This window comes from Loxodonta africana, chromosome 22, assembly GCF_030014295.1.
Source record: "Loxodonta africana isolate mLoxAfr1 chromosome 22, mLoxAfr1.hap2, whole genome shotgun sequence".
In the NCBI taxonomy this organism is placed as follows: Eukaryota; Metazoa; Chordata; class Mammalia; order Proboscidea; family Elephantidae; genus Loxodonta; species Loxodonta africana.
In genome coordinates, this window is record NC_087363.1 from 10,308,214 (window position 1) to 10,328,360 (window position 20,147).

At 41.9% G+C, this 20,147-nt stretch overlaps 1 protein-coding gene and 1 pseudogene across 3 annotated transcripts in view; both read right to left on the reverse strand.

The window, feature by feature from the left end:
- Positions 1 to 20,147, reverse strand: part of PTPRG (protein tyrosine phosphatase receptor type G) — an 822,569-nt gene that overhangs the window by 310,635 nt on the left and 491,787 nt on the right. The window lies entirely within an intron of this gene.
- LOC100677734 (small ribosomal subunit protein eS7-like) lies at positions 9,465 to 10,244 on the reverse strand (annotated as a pseudogene).

Sequence of the window (20,147 nt, forward strand, 5' to 3'; positions counted from 1 at the left end):
TAAAACAGTATATGACAACATTTTCCTTCCAAATTAAAGGGCGACTTCCTTGTGGACCGTTAACAAGCAACATAATATGGCGGCTGGAGGTGGCCTATGAAAAGGAAGGGCTGTGCGGATTTGTAAATGCAATCAGAACACCTTGGCTCTCCGATCCCTGCATAAACTGAACGACTTTCTCCTGACTGAATCAACAACAGGATATAATAGAACCACACCTTTCATATGTGTCTGCTCATGTGCGTCAGTTTTGTTTGGAATCTGAATGGGTCATCTCCTAGAATGTGACAGATTAAACTATTAACAATGCATAGGCAGAAATTACTGTATCAGAAACATGAGAATATTTTCTAGCATAATGCGGATGTCACCACAAGAAGATCATTTTGAAAGAACATTTTATAAAAAAAAAAAAAAAAAGCCCATCTTTCAACAGGATATTAAAAGGGTGTCTTAATGAAAAAGTGGCTTTCCTTTCTATGGAGGACTCCTTTTCTCCCCTCTGGAACAAAGAACCACGCAGACTCTGACTTCCAGTAAACCACTGTCTCATTCTTTGAGTAATTAATGGATGCTTTGATACCAAGGAACCCTAAAGAACATTTTTCAAGCCTTAAATGCAGGCTGAGCTGATTCACACAGAGCACATCTAAAAAGATCTGGGGAATAAATAATCACGACTTGCAGACACTTGCCCGGAGCATTTGGGCACCAACCAGATTTCCAACAAGTGATGTGATTTTTTATTATAACAAGGAAAATTACTTACTGAAACACACAAAAAACGCCTCTCTTCCTAACCCCTGGCCTTGTCCTACAAATGAACGCACACATTTCCCGGCTGACCGTTCAGCAAATCCTTTTCAAAAATCACTTTGGCTTTGGGGCATGCTTTCTGACTGATTTGGAAATCTGTGCTCATGAAGGAAGTTTATTTCTTTGGCTCGGCTTCTGACTAGGTTAAGATCTGATTAAGACAGCCTACAGGTACATTTTTGTCAGCTGCTTGGCTTAAAATATGACTTGGCATTCAAAAATATTGGGAGAAATTAGACTTAGCATGGCATAGAGGACTTTTCAGGTAAGTAACAAATTATTTTTAAGGAGACACTTGCTTTTAGCCAGGATCCTGAATGCCTAGTTCTCTGGCTGCTGAGTGGGGTATCTGAGGAGCAGATGCACCCTGACATGAGCCCCCTGGGTGGAAGCCACACTTTCCTAGGTGGAGGGGCAGCAGAAATTCTGTGACCCTGAAGTACAAATAAAACTGCAGTTACCCCATATGACCAGAATCAGGGTAAAACTGAGATTAGTTTAAGGGGTCTCTGGGTGGTGAAATTTGTTTGCCCTTGACTACTGACCAAACGGTTGGCAGTTCGAACCCACCCAGCAGAGCCAAGGAAGAAAGGCCTGGTGATTGGCTTCCACAAAGATTACAACCCTATGGAGCTCAGTTCCACTCTATAATACATGGGGTCACTGTGAGTTGGAATTGACTCAACAGTAATGAGTTTTTTTTTTTTTTTTTAGTTTAAGGGGGACAGTTCTGGGGACAGCTAGTCCACTGAACAGGAAACAGACTTTCTTGTCCTCACAATGTTCTTCAGAGCCAGATCTGACCTATTAATTAGTAATTATTTTTTAACCTTTGGCAAAAAAACTCCACTTCACATGAGTATAAAAGCCTCCACTTCATATGACTATAAAAACCACCACTACGCATGACTATAATGAGCTTTATCCCCAGTTTCCCCTATTCAATAGCCACTGGGAAAATGTATATGCCCTGTGAAAAGGACAAAACAAAACAGGTTTAACCAGTGAGGGTCTTTTTCCCCAAGAGAATACCCCTGCTGACCCTAAATAATTACTGTGAATGAGTCTGGCTCTGACTCACTAGTAGTGACAACAACAACTGCAGGCAATAATAATAATAATGCTACCATTTATTGGCCTGTATGCCAAGCACCCAGTCGAGTATTGTCAACATAGTAAATTGTTTTGTTTATAGAATCATCTTCTAAGTAGGATTTTTATTCCCATTTTTAAGACGAGAAAACTGAGGCTCATGTAAGTAAAATCACAGGTCTAGGTCATGTAACTAAAAGCAAAAAGGCCAGCATTTTTGTACTCTTACTCACTACTTTCCACGCCATGCCTCTGAGATGAGTACAAAGGGGAGCTCGTGGTAATCGTGGCGTCTGTGGGTGGTACGGTTAACTGGTGTGGCTGCTAATAAAAAGGTTAGAGGTTCAAGTTCACCTAGAGGTACCACGGAAGAAAGTCCTGGAGATCTACTTCTGAAAAACCAGTCATTGAAAACCCTATAGAACACAGTTCTACTCTGAGGCACATGAGGTTGCATTAGTCAGAGTGGACTCGACAGCTAAGGGTATGATGACCATAATATTTCACTATAATTTAAAGCAGTTGAGAACATAAGGACTTGCCTAGGAAGTAAAAACAACAACAACATGGACAAGTAGTTAATGTCAGAAACACAGAATTCTCAATCTTTAGGCATAGTTTCTGAAACCTCTGTATCCTAGGCAAGGCTAAGATGAATCAAAGGTCAACATTTAATACAGTCATCACCAAACCCTTGTTTGTGATAAAAGCTGCTTCAGCCGAAGAGATCAGTTCCATTATGGCTATTTATGCAGTGATGCTAGTAAATCTTTGAGAAATAAACTGGCTTCGCCTCCGCCATTGATTACCCAGCCTGGAGACAGATGGCATTGTACACTTTAATGCATGGGTCGCAAAACCCTTTTTCTCTTTCATAACATACCCTTTATTGAAAAAGAAATCATTTCAGCATCATGTAACAAAGCACCGCAATTTCTATTAACCTTTTGAAAAACTTGTAACTAGAGGCGTATCAGTAAAATATGAGGAGGGATATAAGTGGTTTTCCTTCTAAAAAAGCCAACACTTGGGAAAGGCACGACTTGAGGTGTTGGGTCTTTTTGATAAAATGAGTTAGGTTATCACGGAGGACTACACATAGCCTAGGTGAACGGTTTTTTCCAATCAGATTATTTTTATTGTACCTTCAGGCTAAAGCATCTCTAATTTTTACATTAGTTCAAAACACAGTTGACCTGAAAAGTGGCGGTAAATATGTATGTAACCAAATACTTGCCATCTGAACCTTCTTCACAGGTACAATTTTGGGACATTAACCGCACCCATCACATTGTACAGCCATCACCATTCTCTGTGAAACTTGGTAACTTTTAAGGATAGGCAGATACTGCAGAGAAAACGCATTAAAATAATTGTGGTCATGTGGAAAAGAGCTCAAAGGAAAAAAAAAAAACTTGAAACTCCGTAACATTTACATTTGTCAAATGTCAACAAAACAAAATCTCAGAACCCTTCTGTAGATCTAGTAACTTCAAACAAGGTCATCTCAATTAAGAAATAACGGGTGAAAAATTGGTTGCTATTAAAAAAAAAAAAAAAGTCTTTGAAAGAACTGGAAAATGGTTTTGGCACAGTATTGACTTGGGAATTCCTAAAAGATCAAGGTAGACGGAGGGGTAGAAACAGGAAAGTTCTCAGAGCACTCCTTCCCGGTCATGCTAGCCTGTGCCGAGGCTGCAAAACAGAAGTCTCCAACTCCAAGCAAGAAGCAAGGCGAAGGGCCCAACCTCAGCATCAACGCACCTGCGTCAGGAATGTGTGCGCTGCTATATACGTGCATGCAGACCTGTAATTTTACTTTTTACAGTAAGTTCTTTTCCTAAGTGCAGAGGTGGACAGCGACAGCTAAGACGTTACAAGTTAAAACTGCTGGGGTTCCATCCCACGCGCTGCGGCGCCACCTTAACTCTGACTTCACTGCTCGCTACATAAACCTTCCTTCCGGTCCAACTCCTAGCCCATTACGTAAAGATTTCCCTTCTAACTGGGGTCACAAGCATGGCTTTCATACCCCAGGGAAAAGACTTTTGTCCTCATAAACAACAAGAAATTGTTAAGGCTAGGTCACTGGGACAGAGGTAGCAACCTACTTTTAAAGACAGATTATTACTATAAACGTGGCAAATAACTTCCTACCATCTGATACTGGTGAACTGGAAAATCTCCGGGGGTGCGGGGGGAGGATATCAAAACAGAGCCCTATTTATGATCCTCAACACATACTATGAATTCAAGTCTAAAACATTTATCAAATCTATTAACTTTAATTCATTCACGGACGAATCTTTATCAGAAAACATATTAGGGGTCCAATACTACGGAGAGAAGATTTACATACAAATGATTTACTTACTTTCTTAAAAACCCCACTTGATACAAAGGGTAAAAAAATGACCAAAAAAAGTACAAAGAGAAGTGAATAAACTGGAAAATCTACCCATGGCTGATGAAACTTAGATTCACTCTGATTTGACTTTACTTTTCATTCTGTCTTTGTTTAAATGCAAGTAGTACAGACTACCTAAGTTTGATGGGATGGAAAACCAAAACTAGTTAACGGTAATAACAGAGCCAACTGTTCTTTTCAAGTTGCTAGCCATTAAAAATTATATTTCTTATATCTTTTTATAGGGAAAAAACCCTACAAAGATAAGGGAGTGGTGAAGAGAAGTCCTTGGGTAGTGCAAACAGTTAATGTGCTCAGCTGCTCACCAGAAGGTTGGCAGTTCGAGTCCACTGAGACGCACCTCAGAAAAAAGGCCTGTTGATCTACTTCTGAAAACTCAGCTACTGAAAACCCTATGGAGCACAGTTCTACTCTGACACACATGGGGTCGTTGCCATGAGTTGGCACTGACTTGACAGCCCCTGGATTTTCTTTTTTTATAGGCAAATAAGTCGTATTATTGAAAGGTAAGTGGATGGAAATTCAGTAATGGCATCGTCATAGAAAAACTAATTCATCCATTACCACCACCAGGATGAGTGAAACCAAAGTACTGAATTAAGGCAAAAAAGGTGTTGGAAAGAAATGAACGTAGGTGTTTAGAATCAGTTGGCCAGCACTAAACACCCCATCTTAAAACAGCCTGATTTGTCTTTTCAATGATGCTTGAAAGCTATGCTTCTATCAATCTCTTCTTGTCTTGAAAAAACTTAGCTCACATGTGTCAGAAATGCTGTGTCCATTGATAAACTTTTCATTGAGGATTTAAGTACTGTATTCCCCAACAGTAACATGGCTAATAATGTTGTTATTTTAAGACAACTATGGGTTATCTCATTATCTTGTCAGTATTTTTGATAGAACACTTTACATGTATCCAATGTTTAACATGTTCTCAAACACAGTCACAACCAGTACTGTCTTTAACATTTACCACAGACCATGAAAGTAGATTTGAATCTCTTAATCTAAAGACTTGGCATTGCCAAGTTGACAATGGGAGCTCAGAATAACCAATTAACTCCCTCGGGTTTTCATATCAGTAAAAAGGGCAGGTTTTGAAAACATCTACATTTCAGAAGGTTTTGCCATTTTTGGTAACCATGCCAGGAAATGATGTTTCTGTTTATTTGCTTGCTTAGATATAGGAGTAAACAAGGATTATGAATAGAGAGGAAAAAAATACATACTCAAAAATAATCCTTGCCCATAGCAATGAGAAATATTCCAAGCCAAACAGAGTATTTACTAAGACATTTAAAAGTAAAATGGTAAGAAAAATCCCAGCATGAAGGGGTAAAGAGGGAAAAGTCAGAGGTCTTTGGTTGAAACTTCCAGCTGAGTGTACACCCGGGAGACAAACATTTGTATCAGTAGCGCTAATGGACAGTTGATATAAATGTCAATTCCATCCTAAGCCAAGGATGAGTTCTGATTCAGCGACGTTTTCATCAGTAATAAGAGGGTGAGAAACACAGTGTGTGCTCATTAACATATTTATAACTGAGGTTGATTCAAAGTTGTATTAAATATAACAGAGAAGTATAATTTACTAAGCAGATAATATGTATTGTTACTGGTTTTTCCAGTTTTATTAAACTATTTAGAATGTAATTTAATCATAACACATGTAGCAGTAAACTTCAGTGGCTGCCTTTGAAGCTTAATTAATTAGTGAAGTATTTTCAGAAGGAATGAGTTCATTTTATTCTGAATTTATTTATCACATTATTTTAACAAACATGCCACAAAAAGGTTAAAGAACGATGACAACAACAAAAAAAGAACAGCCAGGAAAAACAAGACTTCGAATACATAATATATCACCAAGAAATCATTCATCTTTATTAAGTAAAATAATAATTCTATTTCTACAACAAAACCACTTATAGCTCAGGTTCAAAATAACTCTGAAACGTGAAGTGTCACTGGGTTTATCTTAAGCTGTTGCTACGTGAATGGCCGACCCAAAAGGTGTACCATTCCAGCTCTCAGCAAATCGATCTACTAATCCACCCAAGGCTCTATCAATCCCGGAGCAAATCTTTCCATCTATCACCAAAAACCAGGGTTCCACCTCCATTCAAAAGAACATCAGACATGTCAAATAAATGGAGGGTCCTATTCAAATCTCAGCTCCTTGCTACTTCTGATCTCCACGTCCATCGTTCATACCATCATCTACCTAAATTGAACAAAGCCTGTTGGGTACAACCTGCTGAACTTTCCACCCTCTCCTGAGCCAACAGAAGGTAACAAGCATCACATCTGCCAGTCAGGATGTCAAAACAAACTGCCCATCAAGGCAGGTACTGCATACAAAGTGCGGCACTGGTACCAGATCTGACTACAAGACAGAGATGTTTTATGAGCTAGTTCTGTGAACCTGAGCTGGAAGACTCCCCGCATGTAAATTACTTGAGCTAAGGAGGGGTGGATTCACTCTCAAATCCAACAAACATTTAAACTAGTGACCTATAACACAGTGGGTACTGTTTTGGCACTGGGGTACAGAAATCAACAAGGCAACAATGGTCCCTGCCCACGGGGTGCCCACAGGACAGTCACTTATGAGAGCCCTCACCATGAGTTTTCAGAATCCAAGGGAATTCAGGAGACTAGGAATGAGGTTATGAATGCAATTTTATGTAATTGGTATATTAGAAAGTAAAAGACAAATTAGTCCTATTGGAAAAAAAAAAAAAAATCTGCTCCTCTCTTTCAAGATTCTTTGTTTTCTTTTGAGTCAGAAAAATATCCCATAATCTGAATAAAGCATTATATATATATATATTAAAAAAGACACATAAAACCAAAAAAGACACATATACACACAAAATCTTATATCCAATTTCAGAAGTTTTATTAGCCCCAAATCGTCGTTCCCAGTACCCAGTGCCGTCAAGTCGATTCCAACTCATAGCGACCCTACAGGACAGAGTAGAACTGCCCCATAGAGTTTCCAAGGAGCATCTGGCGGATTCGAACTGCCGACCCTTTGGTTAGCAGCTGTAGCACTTTACCACTATGCCACCAGGGTTTCCAAATTGTCGTTAGCTGTTATCAATTTGGCCCTGACTCATGGCAAACCCACGAACAACCGAACAAAATCCTACACCATTCCCACAATAATTTGAGGATCGGATTGTTGCAAACCATAAGGTTTTCATTTGCTGATTTTCAGAAGCAGATGGTCAGGCCTTTCTTCCTGGTCAGTCTTCATTTGAAAGTTCTGCTTCCTGTTCAGCATCATAGAAATAAACACGCCAACCTCCACTGAGGGATGGGTAGTGGCTGTGCAAGACACACACTGGCCAGGAATCAAACCCAGGTCTCTCACATGCAAGGCAAGCATTATAAACCAGAACGCTTATATTGTCTCCTGGTGGGGAAAAGTAATTAACTATGCTTAAATAATTATATTATTACAGAAAGTTATAGAATTTATACACAAAGCCACATCATAGAATGTCAAACTAATCCATTTGGTATAGCATCAGAACACTCACAAATTATTTGTAACAACAAGAACAACTTTGGCTTTGAGATTAAACATCCTGCTTATGAAACCCAAATTGATCACCAGTTCTAATTCACAGTAAAGATGTTGAAGGCCAAGATGATGTATTTTACATAACAGTGTAGGTTGTGTATGAACACAGATTTCTGACTTTTTCAAACAGAGATTTCTAGTTCCTCTGGAAAAAGACAGAAGTTCTAATGTCAGCCTATATTCAACAAGCTAAATAGCATTTTAGACAATTACTGCTTTTCACCTTCAAGTCATATGTCTGGCCCAGAGAAAAACCTGAGTCTATCCCAAATACGTGCTCTGCACAGCTATAATGTTTATAACAGGGAAAAAACAGAATGAGCCCAAATAGCCACCAACAGGCACTGCTGAAAAAAATCGCCCCATCCACACCATGATCAAAAATTTACCAGAAGTATGTGACACCGAAATACTGCCTTATAAATATTAGACTTTTAATCTCCACAAAAACTGCCCCAAGTCACACAGTTAATAAGCACCCGTGATGGAATTTGAACCCCAAGAACACTTGTGGCACAGTGGGTTAAGCACTCGGCTGCTAACTGAAAGGTTGGCAGTTCGAACCTACCCAGCAGCTCCGTGGAAGAAAGAGCTGGCAATTGACGTCTGTAAAGATTATAGCCTAGAAAACCCTATGGGGCAGCTCTGCTTTGTCACATGGGGTTGCTATGAGTTGAAATAGACTTGACGGCACCTAAGATTAACATCTCAATACAGAGCCTGCGCTACACAGCATTTCAAAAATCATGATGCAGATAGCCACTGTGATGCTTAATGTTATATGTCAACTTGGCGAGGCCGTGATTATGTAATTATTCTCCATTTTGTGATTTGACATAAGGGGAGTGTCCTTGGAGATGTGGCCTGCATCCAGTGTATATAGAAGTTCTGGCAAAGCTCCCTTGCTCTGGATCCTGCATCTGACTCGTCATCATCTGACCTCCATTTCTTGGGACGTGAGCCAGCAGCCTGCTGTGTGACCTGCCAGTTCTGTGCTCCTCAGCCCCTGCAACCATGCGAGTCATGCCTGATGCCTGACGCATGGATTTGGGACTTGCAAGTCTCCACAACTGCATGAGCCATTTCCTTGAAATAAATCTCTCTGTATATTCATGTATACACGTTTCACTGACTTTGCTCCTCTAGAGAACCTAGTCCAAAACTGCCACTTCTTGACACTGAAAGACTTCTATCACACAGTAGGTGGAAATAAGCCTATAAAACTATGCAGAGCATACTGGCATTTCTGAAGAATGTCATGTTTCCAAGGGAAAAAAAAAAAAAACAGTTAACCCTGAGGTGAGATTATGGATGATTTGTATTTTTTCTTAACTCATATATTGTTTGAATTATGTTATAATGAACAAATAGTTTGATAATCAAGAAACTGTAAGACTATTTGCATTTTGAAAAGAAAGTTATTTTGTATGCTTTTATGTGAGGCTTTATCCATGTTCCTACTCAGAAAAATTAGGTCTCAGAAATGACACTGAACTAGACTTTTCGTTCTGTTATTTTTTTCCTGATTCTTCCTGATATTGACGTAAAATGAACTAATTTAGAGCTTTTGTAAAATGCAGCAAGATACAGGAAAGAAAAATAGATTTTATTTTTTAAAGAACTGAAAATATTTCAAAACATGGAAAATATTCACAATATACTAAGTGGTAAAGCAGGCAATGAATGTACACTCTTTCTTTTTAAATTATGAATGATTATTTAGTCATCTTTGTTTACAACTGAAACTCCGGGAATTCAAAATTAACATCCTTGCCTGTGAGCTTCTTATATACACACCAGAAAAAGTTTCAACCTTGTGTTCTACATTGTTCTGCTGTGCTCTGGCCAAATGAACTTCTCTAAGCCAGCTGCCGTCCAGTGTCACAGGGATTCTCTTGCCCACGATTTCACCTGGGAAGACCCAGTCTTCACGGATTGCATCATGTGTGGCTGTCTCACTACAGCTCCTGGGATGCTTATGCTTATTTTTTGTATGACTTTTTCAAGTTGGTTTAGGCAGAATTCTCCCTTGAGCAATAAAGACAATGTGTTTTCCACTGAACTTTTTCTCCAGATCACCTACTAGCCTGAGTTGGATTTTCTGGAAAGACTTCAGCTGAGGAACAAGAACAAAGATTGTAACAGCTTTCCGACCACCACCAACTTCAATTTCCTTGGCTGTGGTTCTATTCGGCTCCCTCATCTGAGCCTTAAGTCAAGTTCATCTCCAGTTTCAGCAGTGCTTGAGAAAGGCCAGACCAATTCATCCAGCTTTTTGCCATTGGGCTTCACAGTCTTCATGCTTGAACTGGACATGGCCTTTCCCCTGCTGAGGGGCAGCGTAGAAAGGGAGAACATATACATTTTGATACCAACTATATATAATTTCCTCTCCAAAGACTGGAAGGAAATAGATCAAAATGATAACAGAGATCACTGTTAATAGAAAATGACACCTAAACTCAGAAGAACAAGGCTTGACCACAAGTTCCTTCAATTTCTATCAAGACAGCTCTTGTCTGTATCAAGCTTTCTATCAGGATGACTGTTTTCTTATCTGAACAATAGAGATAATGGTTCTTAACTGCTGTTTCTATGGCAAGACGTTTTAAATAAATGATTAGTTGAGGCAATGCATGCGGAGTGCTTGAAGTACACACGGTGAGCAACTTCCTGAAAAGTTAGTTACCATTATTATCCCAGGGGTTGTTTTTGACAGAGAACTATGGGGAATGTCTCTCACTAATTAACACCTGATTCAAGAGGTCTCCTGAGCGACTTTAGGAATTTGAGTTTGAAAAAAACTCCCCTAAACGATGTGAAAGAAATAAGCACCTGCTGCTACCGTATTTTTACACAAATAACATGTGCCTTCTATATTTGTTTGCCTCCGCCCATGACGTATTTTCATAAGACCACTAGGCCAATTTTTTTTTACATGTTTCTGTAAAAACAAAAAAAATTAGTATAGCGTGCTTACAAAAATACCTAGGAGGACGATGTGGTTCGCAAACAAACAGAGAAGGTGTGCGTTATTTGCGTAAAAATTCAGTATTTCCCTGAGCTGTTACCTGTTTCTTCAGTAGGGTCTGCTTCTATAGGTCCTAGGTCCATTCTGGGGCCCCAAGGACTAAGCTGATTCCTTCCTTCTACAGGAATGCCTTCATATGTCAAGAACCACTATCACGGTCCACCTACACACCACGGATCATTCTAATCATCTTCTCTCCAGATGAGACAGGCTCACTCACGGCCAACCACAAAACCAGTTTGCCTTCTAGATCCTATGCTTCCATTCCCCAATCCATATCCTCATTCATGCCAGATCTGGGCTCTCCTTCCTCCCTCTGAGCATCTCATCCAGGTCTGCTCACATCCAGGTCTGCTCACATTTCGTCTTCATGGTTACGTGCCATGAATCTCATGCTAAGTGATGCCTTGCTCTTAGCTAGCTGACACTGAAGAAGGATCTGATAAGTTTTATTAGTGTATTCAACAGTCATAGAACTTTCTTATTTTGCTCTTCCCCTTATATTAGCATTTGAAGAGGCAGCAATACCTCAACTGAACTGGTAGAATTTCAGGCACTTTTGAGATTGGCTTCATGACCCTCAATCATTCAGTGGCTGGCCTACTAGAAAGAGAGGCCCTGGCATCATCACCAGAATCTACAGATCCCATTATCTGACACCAGATCCAGTCCCTGTTTATATTGTAGGGGTCTAGTAAATTAAGGAAGGAAATAGGGAGAACCTGAGCATGGTGGAAAAACATGGCATTTATGTTAAAAATACACAGCCTTTTTTTTTTTTATATGAGAAAATACACTGTCAGTTAAGTTGATATTTTTCCCATGTTGGTCAAACAGAATGAGTTATAACAACTGGAATTTTATTTTGGAAAATAAAAAATACCTGTTAATTTTGATGCTAACTCTGGTTAAGATTCATTCTGCTGGACTCTTAGGTCCCGTGAGGGCAAAGGCCTTGTTTGTCTTGTTGACTATGAAATTCCCAGATGCTTAGCAAAATGCCTGGTTTAACGAACGTAGAGGAAGGCACTGGTCTGGGGTGGGGCAGTATGGACAAGAGGGCAGAGGACTCTGGCAACTCCACAGCCCTTCATGTGTGGGCACTGGAGAACCTTCTAGTGAACGAACCCACAGAGAAATGTTGCACACAATTCCCATGGCTTCTGGCTCAGCTCATGAATGAAACTGATAATCTCGATCTAAAATTCCCAAGGCACCCCTTGTGACTCAGCTACAGTGGAGCTCAACTGCTAACTGGAACAATCTGTCTCGGTAGGTTGATGAAATGGTGGTTAATTTAAGAGCTATTGTCTAGAAGAATGGACCCCAAAGTAGCCTTTTCTGAGCTGCCCTACTAACCCTCAGCCTCTCAGTATGAGGCAAGAGGCCTAATGTGTTTATCTGGGAATGACTAATTTATTTGGTCTTTCACATCCTTAATACAAGAGGTAGTTTTGGGGGAGGATTTGCTTCTTTAAACGTCCTTTGTATGAATGAATTAAAAGTGTTCATTCTTGGGAATGAGAGTTCCTTACCCTTTTTAAACCAGTGAGCCAACAAGATGTTACGATATGCGAGTGTCTACTTCCTAATACCAATTACTGCTTACCCTGTCACGAGACTGTTATTTATCAGCGGCCAAGATAGAACAGTGAACAAGACAGAAAAGATCCCTCTCTCTTCAGGAAGCTTACATCCAGTGTCGGAGGGTGGGAGAGGTGGAGGAGAATAAATCAATAAATAATGTCAAATAGTGACAGGCGCTATGAAGAAAATTAAACTGGGTAGTATGAAAGAAAGTGATCGAGCTGGGAGGAAAGACAGCATGCCATGTTGTAATGGTTCGATTGGAAAAGGGATGAGCCATGAGAACGGATAATCCGGGAGAGAACATTCTGGATGGAGGAAACAGCCAGTGCAAGCAGGGTGGGGAGAAGGTGGGTAGGCTGCGGCTAGATCAAGTAGGGCTTTGTAGGTCAAGGTAAGATCTTGGGTTTTATTCAACACAAGATGGTAAATCACTGGGAGATTTCAAGCAAAGGACAAATGTAATGTAATTCAAATGCTTATTAAAAAGAAAGCTTTGGTTATGAGATAAAGAGTGGACTGTGGGGGGCAAAAGGACCTTTTAGGAATCTCTGGCAATGGTTGAAGTCAGAGATGGCGACGACTTGAACCAGGGTGGAAACGGTGAAAAGGAAGAGAAACATAAAGAAGAGAGCTCTCCATTGAAGGGACTGTACGAGGCAGCACTTCTCGGTGGTTTTCCTCCTCATTCATCTCACAGGACAAAGAAGAAGAGTTCCCCGGTCAATGGAGTTTACATGAAGATTAAGCAGGTTTCTCTACTGAAATATTTCTCAAGAATCTTACTACACTAGGCCTGTTATCAAGCTGTAAGAGGAAGAAACATGACGCAGCATTTCCCAAACATCTCTGACCACTGAACACCTTTTTACGCAGAGCATTAAGACTGCCTAACAAGAAGCCAGGAAGCATAACTGAGGGGGTCCTTTTCCAAGGGTGCAGCCTAAGTTTGATTACAACGTTTCAGCCATGCATAGCTGTCGTTAGTTGCTGTTGCTCTGATTCAGACTCATGGAGACCCCATGTGTTACAGGGTAGAACTGCACCACAGGGTTTTCTAGCCTGGTGACACAGTGATTAAAGCACTCGGCAGTGAACCGGAAGATCGGCAGTTTGAACCCACCACCTGCTCCGTGGGAAAAAGACATGGCAGTCTGCTTCTGTAAAGATTTACAGCCTTGGAAACCCTATGGAGCAGTTCTACTCTGTCCTACAGGGTCGCTATGAGTCGGAATCAACTTGATGGCAGTGGGTTTGGCTGGTTCTTGAAACTTAACAGAGGCAAATCACCAGGACTTTTTGTCTGCGGTACCGTGGGATGGGTTCAAACCACCAACCTTTAGGTTAGCCCTGCCAATAAGTGAGACAAAGAGTGATGAAAAAGGCACAGACAGATAGACAGGAAGCGGGGAGGAGACAGGGGCAGAGATGGCAGCAGGTTAGAAGTCAGAAGAAACACAGAGTCCAGCTGAGAAATGGCGGGAAACCTCAGGGTGAGTGCTTCCTTCACTCCAGGTCTTCATTGGTTGGAGAAGAGTGGACGCTGAGGCTTCCCTGAAATACTGAACTTTTTAAAGCAACGGACTGAAGGTTTTAACAGGGAGATTCAGAAGGTGAAGCCGTATCTGTACAGCAAGAGCTTGGATGTGGAAGTTATTTGACTATTAACCTAAATATCCGTCATATGTTAACCTGAGTTTTAAAGCCCTGTCTTTTAAGACATCCTCAAACACTCAGGAGATGAAATTTACATTTTAAATAAAATAGGATTTTGGAGAATTTCACCAGCTGGTCTCTGTATCCCAGTAAAGGCACCCAGAGCAGTATATGTGTTCAGCTCGGGGCAGGCTGCGTTCTTCCAGTTGGGAGGTTTTGGGAATTTCCTCCCCGCTCCATTCAAGGGGGTAGATGAAATTCCATGCTGCGGACTGTAAGGGGAGAGAGGAAATAGGCTTTCCTTCCATCTCGACTTCTTTCTATTCGTTATAAATCCTTCTAGCTGTCCCTTCTGAGTGACAGTGTCACTAAAGAACTTGCTAAAGGCTTTAGATTTAAGATGGCTTGAAACCTTTCTGTTCAAGTTTTGATAGACAAAAAAAAAAAAAGGGCGGGAGGGAAGGCCACTGAGCCACATGCCCATAAATCCCCTGACCTGAACTTAAAATACATCTGACGCAGCTGCCTGAGGTCTCTACCTTCAGGGCACAAAGGTCTCCCTAGCCAGCTTTATTTCAGTTCTTGAGCTTGGAAATGGATTCTGAAAAGAACTGTGTTCAAAGCTCTGGGAACAAATGTAAAAAGAAGAAAAAAGGTAAAGCTTATAAAGAATAAAACCAATACCATATCTAGGTAAAGGCTTTTCAACAAATAAATTAGACCCCAGTATAAAAAATGAACTATTACTGCATATGTCCTTTTATTGGAAGGAAGAAGTCACCATGATCATGGCATTAAAATTCCCCCTCAAGAATTTCTGTTAGTCCTTTGGTTGGTTTATTACCTGAATTCTAGTTCTGTCGGGAACTCCTAAGTTGGCCTGGCTCAGTGAGGCACTAGCTACACGGGGCTCTTGAGAACCTGAAATGAAGCCACGAGATGTGCTGACGTGCAAAGCACACAAATACTTAGCGAAAAAGAAAGCAAGAAATATCTCAGTGATTACTTTTTATATTGGTTACATGTTGAGATAACTGGTTGAATGTATTAGGATAAATAGAATAGATTGCTGGAATCAATTTCAACTGTTACTTTTAACTTTTTTAAAAGTGGCTACCAAAATTTTTAAATTACATGTGTGGCTAGCAGTATATTTTCTATCAGACAGCATTACACTAAGTGATAAAGAGTCGACTGGAGTGGTCAACCCAGACAAAACGTGCAGCCATTTCCAGAGACATGTCTAGGCAAAGAGCCGCTAGCATTTTCTATTCTCTTCACCTCTTCTCTCTGTATATTTTACTACTTGTTCAGCCATTTCTGAACATTTGAAGTTTTTTTGTTTGTTTTTTCTTTTCTGTTATACAATAACGTCAGTTAAGATTATAATGAAATTACTTTTACTACATCAGTGGTTCTAAAAACAACCTAAAGCAATGACGAGAAAAACAATGAAATTTCTCATCAAATAAAAAGGGCTACAGTTAAGATTTTGGAGATATCAGTCCCCAGGTGCAAGATTATTCACGTTAAACCTCAGCCAAGTCACTGCACTTCCCAGAAGCTCAGCTGTCCCACGGTGAAGACGGGTATGTTGAGAGCAACTCCCTCATAAGGCTGATAAAAAAGGCTGATACAGGACCTAAAAGAGTGGACACACAGAAGTTCCTGACACAGGTTAAAAAAAAAAAAAAGGTCGCCATCAAGTCAACTCCGACTCAGAGTGACCCGATCTGTGTCAGTGTAGAACTGTGCTCCACAGGGTTTTCAATGGCTGGTGTATCAGAAGTAGATCACCAGGCCTTTCTTCTGAGGTGCCTCTGGGTGGACTTGAACCTCTACTCTTTCAGTTAGCAGCCAAGCATATTAACCATTTGCACCACTCAGGGACTCCACCTGACACAGGTACCCAGTGCTGTCAAGTTGTAGCTACAATATCGCCACCAGCAGCACCATCTCTGACACCAACACTACCTTCACAGCTGCCACCACCATCATAGCCACCACCACCACCATCATAGCCACCACGACCACCACAGCCACCACCACCATCATAGCTGCCACCACCACCATCATAGCCACCACGACCACCACAGCTACCACCACCATCATAGCTGCCACCACCACCATCATAGCCACCACGACCACCACAGCCACCACCACCATCATAGCTGCCACCACCACCATCATAGCCACCATGACCACCACAGCCACCACCACCACAGCCACCACCACCATCGTAGCTGCCACCACCACCATCATAGCCACCACGACCACCACAGCCATCACCACCACCACAGCAATCACCACCGTCGTAGCTGCCACCACCATCACAGCCATCACCACCACCACAGCCACCACCACCATCATAGCCACCACGACCACCACAGCCATCACCACCATCGTAGCTGCCATCACCACCATCGTAGCTGCCACCACCACCATCATAGCCACCACCCCATTGTAGCTGCCACCACCACCATCATAGCTACCACCACCACAGCCGCCACCATCATAGCCACCACGACCATTGTAGCTGCCACCACCACCATCATAGCCACCACCACCACTATCGTAGCTGCCACCACCACCATCATAGCCACCACCACTACCACAGCCATCACCACCACCACAGCCATCACCACCATTGTAGCTGCCACCACCACCATCACAGCCATCACCACCACCACAGCCACCACCACCATCATAGCCACCACGACCAACACAGCCACCACCACCATTGTAGCTGCCACCACCACCATTATAGCCACCACCACCACCACAGCCACCACCACCACCATCATAGCCACCACCACTACCACAGCCACCACCACCATCATAGCCACCACGACCACTACAGCTACCATGACCACCACAGCCACCACCGCCACCACGACCCCCACAGCCACCACCACCACAGCCACCACGACCACCACAGCCACCACCACCACCACAGCCACCACCACCATCATAGCCACCACCACCACTACAGCCACCACGACCACCACAGCCACCACCGCCACCACGACCACCACAGCCACCACGACCACCACAGCCACCACCACCACAGCCACCACCACCACCACAGCCACCACCACCACAGCCACCACCACCACCACAGCCACCACCACCACCACAGCCACCACCACCACAGCCACCACGACCACCACAGCCACCACCACCACCATAGCCACCACGACCACCACAGCCACCACCACCATCATAGCAACCACGACCACCACAGCCACCACCACCATCACAGCCACCACCAACACAACCACCACCATTACCACCTTAACCCTCTCTTTGGTTGTCTGAGGTCCCCGGGTCAATGAGTTTCCACATTAAGAATATCTCCAATTTAACCGAACTTTCTTTTCAGAGAGTATCATCCCCTTGACAGTAATTGTCAGTGCGGTTCAATCAGCTATCAGCATGCTGTGCACCAGTGACACACCATCAAACAACCCTGAGCCGAGTTCACACCTAAGGATGACTGTCATGATGAGGGCTGTCAGACATCTCCAGGTTGACCACGCCAGGGACCAAGGCTGCTCTCACCTCATGATACCTGTTCTCCGGCTTTGCACAACCAGGCATGAACTTCTCCACTGAGCATGCTCTGAGTACCAGAGCATCCTCAGATGTTCCCCTCAATTAACACAGGAAATACACATTAAACATCAGCCAGGTGGAAATGAAATATTTCACTAGCAGAAGATGAACCGTTTTGTGCTAAAATGGAATCTTTATTTCAATCAGGTCATTAATTAAATTTCCACCAATTCCCTTGCCATCTGATAGCAGCCATTACAGAGCAAAACACCACTGGCTAAAACAAAGAACAGTAAATTCCAGGTAAACATGAGACAATCTATATTTAACCCTTTCATAGACCATGGGACATTTATGCCTGTGTGACATTTTCTGCCCTTGCAGGTTTAATGGCAGGCATTTGAGCCACTTTAGTACACTTTGGAGTCGTGGCAGATACTGGTGCAACTGCCTAAAAAACAAGCCAAGTCGGTCTGGGCCATATCTGAGTGTTGAGAGCCATTCGCATGAGGGGGTGCTTCCTAGAGAAGTGATTGCGGGAATCTTTTGCCTCCTGCACAGTGAGATAAGGCTTGCAAGTATGTTTACTATTTTCTGTGTGCTGTTTTTTCTATTGGGAACGTATAGTTGGCAGCATTTAAGTAAATGAGTTTTGGGGGGGGGAATAGTTTGTGATGCACTTCCTGGGCCACGGGACCAATAGGTCTGTGTGTGTGGTGTGCTTCATGGAACACGGATATGGCCCACCCACTCTAAATCAAACTGGTAACAATTATGCACAGCAAGTACAAAGATGATTTAGTATTTCATGTGTATTTCTGGAAAGTTGAGTTAAGATATTTTACGGCTCAAGTGCAGCCATGAAGTGTGAAGCACCTTGGGACCAATACGCCCTGCATGTGTGTGTGTTTCATGGAACACGGGACTGATATATCCTACTTGCAACTGGTACTCTGATTTTTCAAATAATAAAAAAAGCTACCAACAAACAATGATTCAGCATCCATTCCATTAGTGAAAAAACATGGCATCACCAAAAAAATTCCAAAAGAAAAAATATTTATCCACGAAAGGGTTAACACACCCAACGTTCCATGTGGGTGGAAGTTAGAGCAAGGACAAGAGGTGGTATCTTGAGCTCCATCAACAAAGGCTCCCTCTGTGAACAAAGCAACTTTTCAGAGAACCAGGAATTTAAGTAAAGTACAAGGCAGGTGAAAAGTAAAAGTATGATATGGTCAAAGTCATTTTTAATAGAAAAACCTTTCACCTTTTCTCATGATAGTTCACTCTAATGACAAAGCAAAGTAGTATCATGCTCGTAAAGACACTAAACATTGGCTCTTTGAAAAAGCCAAGATGTCTTTATAACTTCCAAGATAACGGAAACGACAAATCCTCATTGGTATTCTCTGAAAATGTTTATTTGAATGAGACCCCATTTCTTACAAGAAACATGGACTAAAAGAGGAGAAGTCATAAACTGGTATTTCCAAAAGAATGACATTACTGTTACATAAAAATAAGTAAATAAAGGGGTGGGCGATAATGGTCATTTAAGTTTGGAAAAATGTTGAGTTAAATTAAAGAGGTTTTTTTCCAATTCAGGACTCTTCAAAGGCTTTGACGTGCTATCGTGTAACATGAATCTTCAGGAGGGCATTTCATGTGTCTAAATTTTATTCCCAACAGAAATGAAGGGATAAATAAAAGGGGTGCATTCCAGCCTAACTAAACACTTAGTCCATGTTTTAGAAGATGTTACTGAACCCAGGGATCCATGCGGGCACTCCATCTTGAGATGGGATGGTCCACACCTGCATTTTCTAGCAGCCTGCCATGTTTGCATCAGTGTAGAGGGAGTGATACCATCATGAGACCATGAGCACAGGAAGGAGAAGGCAGGCAGGCACCGGTCACCTAAACCAAAATCTAAGGATCTAAGGCAAGGTAACTGTCTAACTAGAATGTAATAGAACCATTCCAGGGAAGAAGCAAGATCTATTTTACAAAATGAAAGGCAAATCAGTAGTCTGAACCTAGGCAGGGAGGCAGACAGAAGCACGTCAAGGTAACATACCTGAAAATGACTTCAGGCCCAAACAGAATATTAGAGTAGGAACTAATCACAGAACAAACTCAACCTAAAACTAGAAACTTTCTGTACCTGGACAATCCTTAATTTGGACAAAGAATGTTGTGCCTTACTATGAGAAAGAAGAACCAAGGAACAGGAACAGACCAGTATCCGGACATATCCAGCTTCCAGATACTCAACATTCTAGGAGCACAGTTGTCACTAAGCAGAGCTCTTTGGGGCATAAACCACTGATGCCATACTATGGACCTAGTTTTAAAAAATATAGGTCCACAAATCTTTTATCTACAAT